This window comes from Terrapene carolina, unplaced genomic scaffold, assembly GCF_002925995.2.
Source record: "Terrapene carolina triunguis isolate 2854851 unplaced genomic scaffold, T_m_triunguis-2.0 Scaffold23, whole genome shotgun sequence".
Taxonomy (NCBI): domain Eukaryota; kingdom Metazoa; phylum Chordata; order Testudines; family Emydidae; genus Terrapene; species Terrapene triunguis.
Genome location: NW_020664374.1, coordinates 3,728,812 through 3,740,365, shown reverse-complemented (window position 1 = coordinate 3,740,365; position 11,554 = coordinate 3,728,812).

Below are 11,554 nucleotides of genomic sequence, written 5' to 3'. Positions count from 1 at the left end.
CCTTTTTCCAACAACAAGCCTTGCTCTTTTCTCAAAAGTAAGAACAATTGCACTTGTCTCTACTTGTCCCCTCATTGAATTGTTTCTGAGTCTCACTGAACCATTTGGGAATCTTCTGTTAATCACTCTGATAGGCTTCACTATTTTTACCTAACTTCCCTTGTCCACATGTATCCGTTTGTTTACTACTGAATATCATTGATCTTACTCTTTGAAAGTCATAATGTAAACATTGACTAGAAGTGTTCTGAGGGTTTTTTTATATGGTAAGAAGTTATGATGAGGTAATAGATATTGAATTCTTCATCAGTTTGGTGTAAGCTATGTGTAGTTGTGGGCCAGATCCTCAGCCGGTCTAACTTGACATAGCCCCACTGAAGTCAATGAAGCTGCACAGGTTTACACCAGCTGAGAATCTGCCCATGTAGCTTTATTATAATTGCCATTATATTATTAAATAATGTAACTATAGAATGGGGTTAAAATTGTGAACTGAAATGTTCTCTGTGGTGTGCACTGAGGGTGCTAGTATAGTAGAACCTCGATTTTTATGAGCATCAATCTTATGAATGACCAGTTACACAAACAATTTTTCCCCATAGGGAAAAAAAATCACACAACAAAAGTGATGTTGAAGGATAGGTTGACATTCCCTCACGTTCCAATGCCTTCATTGCATTGGAAATCGCTTTGCAGTGATTTGAAGGACAAGAAGAAACCAACGCAATGCACCACGCTGCAGCTTATGCATCTGACCTACTATAATTTTGAGATGTTCAATTTAATAATTTGCTGTTTTTATGAACTCCCCAACCCCCAGTTAGTTCATAAAATAAGGGTTCTAGTTTATTTTTTAAATGAAAGTGAGTGTGTTGGAGAAGTTATTAGTGTGTTTGAGTTTCATGATGGTAGTGAGCTAATGTTTGGACATTGATATTGTGTTGAGGGAGAAAGTTTTGATTTGGGATTTTCTTGCTTTTTAGCATGTGCATTGTTGTGAAGAAACACATTTCCGCATTCTTAACTTTATCCATTTTTTGTATGGGATAAAGAAAAATACTACAATATTCTTACAATAATGTTTCACAATGCTAAGTATTCTGGAGTATTATAATTCCCAGCGAGTTGCTTGCTCGCTAGTTTATTTTTAAAAGAAAGAAACAAAATTCCAACTACTGTGTGGCTGGCAGACTAGTCTCTTTCAGCTTTTATTCTGTAATCATCAGTGCAAGGCCTCCAGTCTGCCCCGGGGAGTCAAAAACCCCAGGAAAAGTATTGTTCGCAAACCAGCCAAATTGCACAGCTGGATTGTAAGCCATTGCATACTATTTTCTAAAGTGCCAAAGTGAGTTAGGAGCCTAAGTCTCTTTTGAAAATGGGACTTAGGGGGGGTAAAGCTTTTCAAAAACACCTGTCTAATAGGAGGCCTCAAATTAGGTTTTGTAAGAAAATTATTTTATGAAATCTAATTTTAATTTAAATTTTTTGAAAAATCTTTTTTCAGCATGTCAGTGAAAAAATAGTTTTGGTTGGATTTATACTTCTACTTGCAGTCCTTGTTATCCAGACATTGCTGTGTAAAAACCACGCAGTGAGTGACAAGAAACTGATTGATGAGACCAGCTAGTCTATATGCCTTGTCCAATGCAGATGAAATGCTAAGCATAAACTAAAAATAGCATAAATAGTGAAAAGTATTTTTTTTTCATTCTTTGAGTTTTTAGTACTATTAGTAAAGCGGAAAAAAATAATTTAAAAAATGTTGTATATGATTTTTATCTCTGACAATATCCTTCTAATAAACCATAATTTTTATTGTATTGGTGGACAAGGCCCTTAACACTGAAAAAAGATGTTTGTTTCCATGTGCTTCTCTTCATTTAAAGTAGAAATATATTATTGACATATAACCAAGCCTATCCCTGTGTGCATGTCACTTGTGCATTGAGCGTTCTCTGTAAATAAGAAGAAAAATCCACAATCTCTTAGCATACAAACCAGTGTGTTTCTTTTTAAGTATAAAACCAAGCTAAGGCCCAGAGTAGGCAGATTTTAAACATAATTGGTAAATATATGCCTAAGGAGAGTATTATGATAATTATATGTACTGTATTCTCCACAGTCCATTGGGTTAAAAGCAAAAACACATACGCAAAACAAGCATGGCATAAAAGTGTCATTAAGCTATTTGGGAAAAGAAAAAACCCTGTGTCTCTGAAAATGTAATAACAATTGACTTTTTATTTCTTATTGAGTATCCAGGACAAACTTTTATTTGACAATCATTTGTCCTTTAAAAGAGATCCATAACTCTTCAAATAACCTAGATTGTGTTCTCTCGTGCTTTTTCTCCCTCAATCTCTCTCTGTCTCCCATTTTAATGTCCACATCTCCACTATCAGGAACAAATATGATTTCTGATTGAACATCACTTTATTTGCCAGTTCTGTGGTCTTTTCTTATCTTGTTCCACACTTCTCAGGCTTTGTGGTTAAATTATGTATTAAGGTCAATGTCAAAACACGGAAGATCTGTAATCTACAGGGAGCTCCCTTTTATTCGTTATTACAGTGAAGGCTGAGCGCAACTGTCAGGGAGCTTGGGATGTGCTCAGCATGGAGGCTTGCTACACAGCAGGGCTCTACAAAGCCTCTCTCCTTGTTCTCCCAGGACGAACCCTTGATAGATTTACCCAGATAACCCATCTCACTTTAAAGCTCTCTTGTCTCTGCTTCAATCTGAAAGCTGTCAAGTGCACCTATATAGTAATGTCATAAATCAAACGTAAAATGTGTACACTGGAGACACTGCGAGTGTCATGTATTCACTTGTACTTTGAGATCTTCTAAAGTAAAACGGTGTCAGAATAAGGAAGGCTGGGAGGAATGCTTTTTTCCTTAAAAAAGACAGAATATTTGAAAAGGTTGGCTGTAAACTTCTTCTTTTTTAAAATGTGTGTTGTTATAAAGCCAAATTCTGGTTTATCCTAAATTAATCAGGGACAGCTATTTAGTAAACAAAAAAAGAGGCTGCAAGATATCTATCTGTAAACAATGTGATTTAATGCAAGACTGTGTATTGATTTTGTTTCTTTGGTTTTCTTCTTGACAAGCATTTGTCAACATGGATTTGTATTAGTTCCCAGGTTTGTTTATTAAAGACGCATCATTCTTTCCCTGAACTAGAAACAATTCTCTTGCAACAGGAGTACAACATCAAAGAGGGATCTTAAAACAAGATGCCAAGCATGACAAGAAAGACAAGCAGCTCTCTTTGTGGAATGTACCATCACAGAACTTTTTTTTTTTCTTACCCCCAAATAAAGAGAACTTTCACTTGTTATTGTGATAAAAGTTATTATTTCTTCATTAGGTGAGGTTAGATTTTTTTAATGTTGCATGTATAATATCTAATTTGCCTCACAATTAAATACCACTAAGCAAGAGATTGCAGTTCAAACTCTCTTGACTTTAAAAGTTCTAGCTTGCAGCACACTTACTTTGAGGGCAGTATGTACATTATGTCTAATGACGGGTAGCTGTCAGCTATACCACAAATGCAGGTTACCACTATATGTATTCCACATTCATCTCCAAACAAGTCTGAGAACTCATAGCATTAATCCATAAAGGTCACTGAAACAGGTTGAAAAAAGTTCACCATTAAGGTCAGTAAGATACTACCACGTCCCATTTTAAAGTTATTTGGAATCTAACATTTTATATCCATATCTCCTCATTTGTTATATGCAATGTGCTCGCTCTCTCTGGTGGTTTTAACTATGAAATTGTTATGCCTTTGTATTCTATTTAGTTCAGCTTAACATTTCTAAGGACTCTACTTTCTGAAGAGACAGGCAGCAATTTTGTGTTAACTGTATGCTCTCATTGGAGACACATACACTCTGTGATCTCTCTTGGATTACTTTTGTTCTTTCTTGCTTTGTTTCTCTCTCTCTTTGTTTCTCTTAATCTAAAATAAAGGTCATCCTGCCTGAAAGGATCTGTTTGTTCTTTAAGTATGGAAAAGCACATCATGCTCCCCATGCTGGAAGATCCCAATATAAGTTGTACGCTGCTCAGTGGAAGGGATTGGGAGGGAGGAGCAGTCTGTCTAAATATTACCTATGTTCGTGTGCGTGGGTGGTATTCAGTGTTATTTTAAAAACTACAGGGAGAAATAAATTACACTAGTGAAGAAACGTTACTTACTGTTGCACAAATGAGTAATTACTACTCATGCAAGCAGCCAAATTGAAGTCAATGGGGCTTACTCACAAGGAAGGAATACTCACATGAGTAAAGGGTGGCTCAAACACCTGGATTCTCAGCCGCACTGGGATTAAATACTGTATTGGGTTATATGCTGGTTGGGTTTGTTTGTTTGTTTGTTTTTCTTAGTCAGCTAGGGTTGTGCAGGAGTTTGACCTGTCACAGTAAGTCTTGGCACTATGGACTACAGTTCCTAAATATAAAAGGATTACTACTGTTATTTGGACATCTGCTATTCTGAATATCTCTTGGTGATGAGATCCATTCCTATAGCTGCATAAGGCACAGAAATTAGAGTTGTGCAATGTAAGCAAATGTGTCTCAGCCTAGGCCAAAAGGCATTCTGCATTATTACCCCCCAGTGCAGAGGATTGTGCTATGTAGCACACTGCAGCTGCCTTCTGAAGTGGGGCACCAGGGAATAAGTGGGTAGGAAATATGTAAATATTGGTGTTGGCCCAACACTGCTGGGAGAGTGGGTTTGACATATGTTGCACTATCCCTGCTGGTTAGGCCTGCTGTGAAAAAAAGGTTTACACAGCCATCCCTGCCCCTCCACTCCACTGCAGCAAGGACAGTACTTGTGATGCTGATGTCTGCCAATAGGGGTTCGACTCTCTGTCGGCAAGGGATGGTTCTCATTACAAACCACTAAAGTTGATCGGAATATTTTCATCTGAACATTTTTGATGACTAGGCTGTGCAGAGCTCCCTCCTGGTCAGCAAGAGAATAGACCTAGTGAGAGAAGGATGGGTCTGGGAGTTTCTCCATGGAGGCCTAGGGAATTAGCATAGGACAGCTACCCAGACTAGTGGCTTGGCCTGGAGAAGGCCAACGTTGGACAGAGGGATGCAGGTGGGTGGCAGCTGACTGAGAGAGCCCTTCAGGAGCGAGGAGAGAGATGAACAATGGGCCCCCAGCTGAGAGGAAATGAGGAAGGAGCCTAGATGGTGCTTGAGAGAAGACTGTTTATTTGAAAAGGCGAGGGAGAGGGACTGCATGCTCCAAGTAGGAAGTGGCCCTGGGGAATAATGGAGCAGGGCAGTCCTGGCCTTGGGGCAGAAACCTGTGCACAATTTAAGATTCCAGAGGTGGACTTTGTGATAGAGGGAGGACACAGATTCCACAGAGCGCACCGTATAGAGAGGCGATGTGACAACCCCCGCATCAAGAGGGCTGAATGGACTGTTGATCCTGGGGAGGGACAAGGGGTAACATTTTCGAAAGTGCCTAAGTGACTTAGGAACCCAAGTCGCATTTTTCTAAAGTGACGTAGGCATTTAATAACCTACGCCTCACCATAAGTCAATGGCACTTGGGAACTTTTGAAAATTGTACCCAAGGTCTGATATTTATCCCTGCAGACAAGGGGCGGGAATAAGAGCTGTAAAACACCTGCCGTCAAGGGGGGAGCTGTTTGTACCCAAGCTGGGGTGGAAGGACTTGTCTGTTATCATTTGGACTCTTCTGTTTATCCCCTGAAGGGAAAGATTTTCTGTGTAGCTGGATTCCTTAAATTGTATCTGTATTTTAAATATATAGCCTTTCATATGCCTGAATTATGCAGGACTTCAGACTCGATGATCATAATGGTCTCTTCTGGCTATACAATTTACTTTGTTAACTTGTTCTCTAGTTTCCTTTTAAACATGGGTAATTGTTGAAAATGGGGAAACTCTAAAGAAAAGCTTTCTTCTCCACCAGCTAGATCCTCATCATGTGTAATCCTGTAGTAAATTCAACATCCTGTGTGTATGACATCCTAGTAGCCTCTTGCCATACAGATGATTGTAATGTCCCAAACAGAGCTGGACAAAAAAGAAATGGACAAAACATTTTTCTATTAAAACTGAAATGTTTCACAAAAATGTATTGGTTTTGATGAAAATATTGTCAGGAAGGTTTCTCGGGTCAAGAGAGAAAGAGAGAACCACATAAACTTGGCACACAACATAACATGCCTCACATTTGGGTTCTCGCAGCCTAACAAAATCATCCTAATAGCAGAAACTATCTTCCCATAGCCGGAGAGCTCAGACACTCCCATCTCATTGTGAAGGAAAGCGAGGGGGAACAGTGGAATAAACTATTTTAGCAGCAGGAGTAAACAAGGGGAAAACTTGAACAAAAGACTTTTCAGCCCAGGGTCCCTCCTCTAACAAACGATTCACAAACTGCTCCATTCAAGAGGCAGATTTTATATTAGTAAAGCCAACAACCTTACCTACACTCAGCAACAAATCCTCCACAGTGCAGGAGACAACAGGCACACACCAAACCCCATGCATGTGGGTCAAACTGCTAAACCCATCTGAAGTGGACCCCATGGAGAAAATATGCTGCCCCCAGGAAAAAAGGGGGGAGCCAACAATACCCCTAAAACAAAGAAACAGCAAGTAACAGAACAAAAACAGACTATCAGAAATACAGCAAGTGCACACAGTACAAACCAAACACAGCCTCACTCTCAGAAACTCCCACAATCCCAAAAGAGAGAGAGAGAGCACCATCCCCAAAATGGCTATTAGCTCAGTGCCTAGAGCACTCACCTGAGATCCAAGTTCAAGTCTTTGCTCTGCCTGATTTAGACCAGGAACTTGAACCTTGTTCACACACCTCACATGCGAGTACCATAGCCAATGGGCTAGGTCTCTCTTGGGGGGGGCGGAGTCACAAAAATATTTTAAAAGGTCTCAATTTTCACTCTGCATTGGAATGAAAACAAACTTAAAATTTAAAAACCTTGGCCCTAGTCAGAAATCATACCTATGCCACAGGATCAAATGCAGTAGGGAAGGTGATAGGCTCTGAGAATGAAAATATCTCAGATAGAGCTTGAATGTACAACCCCCCTACACAAGTAGTTCTGATTCACCTGAGTAAGTCCCATTTCAGTCAGTTCCTATTACAAGCGAGTGAGAGTTTGTATGTTCAGGATCATGATTTCCAAAAGAGTCAAGGGAAATAATGAAGCACATAAAAGGCAAATATCGCTGTATATTTAAACAAAGATACAGTTTAAAGTTTTCCCCAGGAAATGTGTTTTTAGGTAGAGCTGATCATTTGTATGGGAAAGGCTTCTCTTGTTTTTTAAGTAGCACCCAGAAAAACATTGTCTTTATTCAGTCCTTCACAAGGAAGTTTCTGCAACTTCTCAAAAGTACGTCTGGGCTCCAACTATATCTTGAACATGTCTCTTTAGTAAAGTAGTACAACAGGATTTTTTTTTTGTAAGAGACTAGTAGATTTGCTGTTCCATTTCTTTGATTTTCTTTCTTTTTCTAACAATCGGAAGGGTACATCTTTAAAAGCTCTTGGTCACATTTTTTATCAGCAACAGCTCATCTGGGGAGAAATGAATGTTAAGAAATTCAAGTCACATTGTCATCCATCAGCCATGCTTTGCACCTTAAGATGCCTCTGAATATCAACATTCTTAAGTGGCAGCAACAGTGAAGAAAAGCCCCTGAAAACACTGCGGATTTTCAAACAGATCATTCCAGACAGTGAATTTAGGGTTTTCTTTAGGTGCACGTTTTTATATTCTCGAGATGACGGGGTGTTAGGCTCACCACTACTCCACTTGCATATATGCTTTCCACTTCAGAAGCAAAAGCTATGGCGTATCCAAAGCAAACTCCATTTGAAGAGCCACAAAAATAACTTCTGACTACCCGGCCTAATTAATGCCTCCACACTGACCTCTACATCCAGCCCCATATCAAAAATGTTACAGCTGAGCTGATTCAACATGAACTCAAGATCAGGCAAGACCTGGTACTAATGAATACTAATGAACAGTAATTACTGGAGCTCTGCCACTGAAACCCACTGCAGAGACATATGCTAATAGGATTTACACAATCACGCACAGGGCTTCAGACCCACTAAAAAACTTCTGCTAGACTCTGAACAGAAAGAACTGCAACTCACGTACAAAGCAGCTTGCATTCACTTCCTGTCTGCTGACTCCCAGCTGACTCAAGGTGACTGGATTCTGAAATCTTGCTCCAAGCACTGCTGGCCTCCTCACTATCACTGGGGCTTCAGTGGCCTCATCCTGGGGTGTGGTTTCACATCTACTCTCGATGCTCCCCGATGGCACACAGACAAAACATTAACTTTCAGTTGAAAATGGTTTGAGTAGGACTGGCCTTTGCCTTCAGGGAAGAACAGGAAGAACATTTGTCCATTTAGTGGAGAGTACAAAGTCACACGATCAATCACTGGGATGAAGGGAGGGGACCTTGGAGCATGGAATCTGGGCCTTTTCTGCTGTGATTCATGGAAAAATCACCATCCTTCAGGAACTTGTGGACCAGCTAGTAGACATTTTAAGGCATACCTTTTGGCCACTTTAACAACCTTCCCCCTCATGCGATGCTCATGATGGCCATTGAATGGGTGTCATTGCATTTGAATGGAAGCCGCCAAAGAAACTGGGCTTAATTTGTCTCACCAGTTTTACAGCAGTGGCGGGGTCCACTAATCTCAGTGTAATTGCTTCTGTTTTATACTGTGTGAGGAGATCAGACCCCCATGTCTTTTTTGCTCTGTTTAAAACCTGAGGATCCAGTTCCCATCCCTTAGTCCATTTGCCTTGTCTATTTTGATGATAAACTCTTATTGTGTTGGACCATGTTCTTCGCTGGGGCCTATTGGCACTACTTAATACAAATATAATAAAATATGATAATGACAATAATTAAGAATTATTAGATGCCAGGACATCTAAAGTTCCACTGTGTTTGGTATTAGGGATTTTTTGTTGTTGTTGTTTCAGGAAGCCCTTTAATAGTGAGGGGTCAGATCTGTAGTTCAAATGACTGACACTTCCTTGGCTATAAGATGGCTAGCGATGTGTCCTAGTGAAGGAGGATGTCCCTCATTTAGAAGGCATGTGACATTTAGCAGAATGCTGGCTGTATCATCTGATATGACAAACATCGTAAGTTTGGAGCATTATTATTCTATGTTGTGGTTTGCTTGTCTCCTCTAGAGGGCATCACTGCTACTGTTTCTTCATTAGTCAGATTCTAAGTCAAAAAGAAACGTTCTTTTTTGTTTTTCAGTATCTAACATCCTCTAGTCCCTTTTCACCCCTCTTGGGTGTGGACAAAAGCTTATCAACCTGACCTAAGTGGATGCTAAAGGCTTAGGAAACAGAAGGCAAATAAAATAACCCAAAATATCATCTTCTTTTTTTTAAACTCTCATGATATTCAAGCCAATCTCATGGTTTTCAGGGTCCTGACTCATCACATTTGAATGCTTACAGCTGGCAATACTGTCAAAGGTGTGTGCAAGGCTGCCCATGGATGGAGCTATAACCACAGCTTCCTCCCTGCAGCCTTTTGGGTGACATGCACTCAACTGAGCACAGGGATAGTGACTGTGCATGACTGACCCTTGTGCCTGGTGCACCAAGTGAAGGGGCATTTCCTAGCATCCTCCTCACATCCTGTCTGCATCAGCCCTAGACCAGACACAACCTGACTCTTAGTGTGCGTACTTTAAGTTAGTGTCAGACACATTCTGGAGGACTCTGAATTCCATTTTCAATTCATTTTCAAGAGCTGTGGGCCGGGGTATAAATTTCGGAATACTACACTACCAACAACCTACAGTGGATCTACCAGTGATGTCAATGAAAGGTTTGCACAAGAGGTGGATATAGCCTTTATGCAGTAAATGGTTATTATAATTGTAATAGGGCACTCAGTCCCATTAAGGGCCGGTCCAGATCCATCCAGCCCTGTTTCAAGACTTGGCCCCTTTAAGGACAGGCATTCTAGAATTTAGGAATAGGACTATATAAGGCAAGTTCTGTGGCTGGTCTGGGAGAGACTAGGAGCTTCCCACATGGGCCCAGGGAAGAGCAGCACTTTGGCAGAGAACTGTGTGAAAGAAGTTGGGTGATGGCCCAGGACCAGGCAATGTAGGAAGTCACCCTGGGAAGAGGGAAGCAAGGTTGGGAGTTTGAGTGCACACAGCTGCCCATGATATAGAATCCCAGACCAGAGCCTAGACCTGAGGGATGATATGGACTTCCCTGTGGTGCCAACTGGTATGGTAACTCATGCAAAAGAAAAGGAAGGAGTGGGAAGGAAGCTGTGCCCCAGAGAAAATGAACTGCTTTTTGCCCCTGGAGGAGGACAGGAAAATTGAGCCCCCAAGATAAAGGGAATACTAAGGCATGCATGAGCTGATGTTGGACCAGGTAAGTTGTGGTTACATCTTAGTTATTTGTTTATTGTCTTATTGTCACACTAAGCATCGCTTGGCAAGAAAATATGCTCAGTTTTAGGAGCAACACTTCTTCTGCCCTTTGTTGGCTTTCTTTCCTATATGCCTATCTCTGCTGTTCTTTTTCTTCTTTGTCTCTGTTCCTCCCTCTGCATTTTTCTCCCAGTACTATTTCTCCACTTCAGACCCACCCCCTCACTTATCCCATCTGCTAAGTTGATAAGCAATTCAATAGCTAATGCTTGCATTGAGAATACCCTAACTAGGTTTTAAAGCAGTGGTTCTCAATCTTTTTGGGCTCAGGACCCATTTGTAAATGTTTATGACCTGTTGTGACCCACTAAATAGTATGGGGGCGGTGCCCTTGGGGTGGTTTTGGTCAGGTCCTGCCCTCCTGGGGGGGGTTGGGTCCTGCCCAGCATTCACCCCACAGTGGCAGCTCCTGCAGCTCCCATGCTGTGGGGCTGGCTGGGCTTGGCTCTCTGCTCCCAGCATTGCAGCGCTGCTCAGGTTTGCCCCCCGCCCCTCTGACTGGACCAAATTTGTGTGAGTAGAGTTGTGACCTGGCTCATGGGGTTGCAGTGCCACTTACTCAAATTTGTCCTACCCTTGCTCCCATCATCATGACAGCTGGGCCAAACCTGAGTGGCACTGGGACCCCAGAAGTTGCAGTGCCTGGAGCAGGGAGGTGAGCCCAGCCAGCCCTGTGGGACAGGAGCCTCAGGAGCTGCCACATGCCCCTTTGAAACATTCTGGTGAACTTTAGAATTTAATATCCCAGTGAGACAAATGGGGGACAGAGGAGCTGACATCAGTCTGGGTAATTGTTTCAGGCTGCGAGCAGACTCAGAAAGAGAACACTGCGTAAGTTTACATTTGTAACTTTCTAGCCCTCATGGCTGTAAAAGAAATATTCCTTTTAAAAAAATGAAAGCTTAGATTCTGCAGAGTCTGAACATACCATGTGGTCCACAGAAATACATCAAACAGGATGGATGCACCCCATGGGCTAAGCATTTGACACGCCTGCTTTGGA